The sequence below is a fragment of the Heterocephalus glaber genome, unplaced genomic scaffold (genome assembly GCF_053883595.1).
Source record: "Heterocephalus glaber isolate CG9 unplaced genomic scaffold, H.glaber_assembly_v1.0 deba00001461, whole genome shotgun sequence".
NCBI classification, from domain to species: Eukaryota; Metazoa; Chordata; class Mammalia; order Rodentia; family Bathyergidae; genus Heterocephalus; species Heterocephalus glaber.
In genome coordinates, this window is record NW_028258308.1 from 25,823,778 (window position 1) to 25,827,244 (window position 3,467).

General features: G+C 34.8%; 1 pseudogene; it reads left to right on the forward strand.

The window, feature by feature from the left end:
* Nucleotides 1-2,287: 2,287 nt before the first annotated feature.
* LOC101697601 (mitochondrial inner membrane subdomain organizer 1 pseudogene) lies at nt 2,288-3,260 on the forward strand (annotated as a pseudogene).
* The last annotated feature ends 207 nt before the right edge of the window (nt 3,261-3,467 follow it).

A 3,467-nucleotide genomic window follows, 5' to 3' on the forward strand; every position in this document is an offset into this window, starting at 1 on the left:
TACTTATCTCAGGGGTTCCCTGCTAGCCTGAGGGCTGTAGAAACCCTGCCCAGCCAAATGGGATCTATTGGTCACATTTTGTCCATGCCAGCACCCTCTCTCTTTTGGTCCAGCTGGGTCCTATGGTCCAATAAATCCTAATTGTACATCTGTTCATATCAAGAAAACCACAGTCCCTTTTATCCCAATTTCTGGTATTGTCACTTATTTGGACACCCTGAAATGTGTTTTTTATATATATATTTCAGCATTCAGAAAAGAGAGTCCCATTTCTCCACTTCCCACCTATCTTATGCACAAACTGGTTGGTCCTGTAGGAGCTCTCTCATTGTCTTTTGAAAACAATCCAACCCTTTTATCACTTTATTCTACTGGTAATGTAATACAGAATTTTATAATCCAGTACTTTTAAATCATGCTCCATTTAGAAGATACTATGAATAAGTACTAGTTCAAGCACAGAATTGTTAATAGACCATAAAAAGTATTTGTTCATGTAAAATATCACTCACTGCTTTCTTATCATTCCCTTTATCTAAGCACTGTGTGGACATATCTGTAAAGTAATAATTTCATTTTTGAACTTTAAAAGAAGCCTTGAAATGACTTAAGCATCTGCTTAGCCAAGGAGGCATAACCTTCCTTGTGTGTTGGTGCCAGGGCATATTGACTGGGCTCTCTGAACATTTTTTGACTTCTCACAGCATATTTTAATAAATTAAAGACAATATAAAACATTTACAACTTAAATAATAGAGAGGCTGAAGGTATAAAAAATTAGTTATAAAGCATTTTTTTTATGGTCAAGTGTTCTCCCATTTAGAATCTGTAGCTTTTATACAGTGGGAGTAAGTAGAAAGAACTAGAAATTTAAAAGAATGGAAAAAACGGTTGTCCAGCATTTGTACTAACAAGTGATTCATCAATAAGGCAGAGTGGTAGGGGAGGATGGTGAACAACACTCCCCACTAAGCCAAGCAGGTCAGAAACAGAGGGAACCTAGCTGAGAGACATTTTCAAAGTTTAGTTACATACTTTTCACAGAGACGTCTTGAATGATGGAATAAGGTCTTTCAGGCTGTGGGTTAAACAAAGAAATGTAGGACTTACGTTCTTACCATTGTAGGTGAAAAGTGTAGTAGAAAGAATACAAAAATCTGAAGCTAAGAAAGTTGGGTTCAAAACATAATCCTCCATTTTTGCTAGCTCACTGGTTGATAACCTTAGGCATATTATTTAATCTTCTTTAGACACACTGGCCATACTTACAACATTAGTGTAATAATAATTATCATGGAGAGCATAATAACCTGATGGCCTTGCTCACTGGAAGCGTCACTAAATGTAATCCACTGTATTATGCATTGTGCATACATTTTAGAAAAACAGGCCAATAATTGGTATCTGTTTTTTAACCTTTAAAATCTCAAGAGAATCTGAGAACAACTTTCGAAGAAAATGATAAAACTGTTTTGAAAGACATTGTAGTTTAGGTGCTTCAAAAAGAAAGCACCAAAATGTAATTGGAAAATGTGATCGATTTATGAGGACAAACATCTGAAGTTAGAAGGGTGAAGAAAGTGGGAGAGTTCTATATTATGATGCCGATCTGGTACCTGTGGAAGGAAAAGGGGAGGAAAGAAGAGTTTGGTAGGAGCAATCAAAAATATCCCATGTTTACGAATAGAAGCATTGGATTTTGCTTTTTTAAAAAAAAACCTCAGATTTTCTCACATTAATTTGGAGTATAATTCTAAACAAAATGCAAATAGGATTCTCAAATTTGTTTTTGATGTTTGCTTGTTTTACTCAGAGTTGACAGACTGTTTCCAAAGCTAGTTGGAAGAAGAAAAAGGAAAACAAAAACATGTAATCCTTAAAAAAGGAAAAGAGACAAAAACTGGATGAGGAAATTTACTTCTTTAAATTCCAAAATACTATAACATTATCCTAATTAAAGGAGGATGACTGGTTCTAGAGCCTAAAATAGATCAACATATATAGGAAAACTTTATATATGGTAGAAATTTGTGAAAAAATATTCTATTAATGTGCTAAGATAATTAGTCATCCATATATTGATAAAAGTAAATTCAGTTCCTGGTCAATCAAAGATCTACTTATTTAAAGTCAAACCATAAAAACAAGAGGTAAAATATAGGGAAAAATCTGTAAAATTTCCTTGTAGCAAAATATTTCTTAAATGAGAAAAAAATATACAGAAACTCTAATATTAGTGAATTTTTCTACATTAAAAATCTTTAGGTGGTCTTGGGAAGCCTCCTACATGGCAGGGTGGCCAGGGGGCTCTGTGTCACCATCCCCCGGGGGGACAGGGCGGCCCCCAATGTGGTGGCGCGGGTCTCACGGTGGGCAGATGATCACTTGCGCCTCTTCCAGAGCATCAGCACTGGAATGGTCATAGGTGGCATAATGTTATTTCTAAGAAGTGTTCGACTGACATCAAAATTTATAAGATCTTCAGATATTCCAGCAGAATTTATAAAAAAGAATGTTAAATTATGAGGACAATTACATCGGATAATTGAGAATGGTTTCGAAACTGAACATATTCCCATCACTTTAACTATTATATCTTCATGGAGAAAAGAACCATGTGGTGTTTTGCTGGTTAAGCTGGCTGGAGTAGAACTCACTGAAGCTGGGAAGGTATGGATACAAAAAGATTTCAAAGCTTCCCAAGCACTATGATTCCAACTTCTTGGAAAGGAAAATTCAGTGCTCTTTTGCTGCCTTTTAGTGAATATGGGATCGAACTCAGCTCCTTGCGCTTGTGAGGCAGTTGGCAGAACCACTGAGCTAAATCCGCAGGCCTGATCTTTTGGTCTTAAACTACTGTTAATAGGTGGATATTTTAGCGTGAATCTGAATGAAGAAATTTTGCGAAGAAGCCTTTGCAAAACTGTTCTTGTTAAAGGGCTGAATTATAATTCCAAAACTTACTAGACAATTCACAGAAAATTACTTAAAGCTGAATTAATGGCTGTAAAAAAAGGAGACAGAATATGGAAGGAAGAATCTGAAAAAGAAAGTTATTTGGAAAAATTCAAAAACTCCTGGAAAGAAATATGGAAAAAAGAAAGCTATTTAAAAGCAACTGGATCAGATTTCAACTTGAAAAAAGGAAGTTATTACGACAAATTGAGAACTTATGAAACATGGAAAGACAACGTGAGTACTCCTTAATACTGAAATTCAGAGAACTTATGAGTCACTTACACTTTTGTAGGAAAGAATGATATATCCAAGAGGTCTAGAGGTGACTTCTCTGAAGAGTAAAATATGTTAACATATGGACATTTTTCCATAAGCCTGCATGGAAATTTCCATAAATGATAAAAGTTTAATTCTAATGGTATTTAAACATTAAACAGATTATGATTAATGTAATATCATAAGTAATTTAAATAAATAAGTAAAGGTTAATGTAATATGCTTTTAGGAAC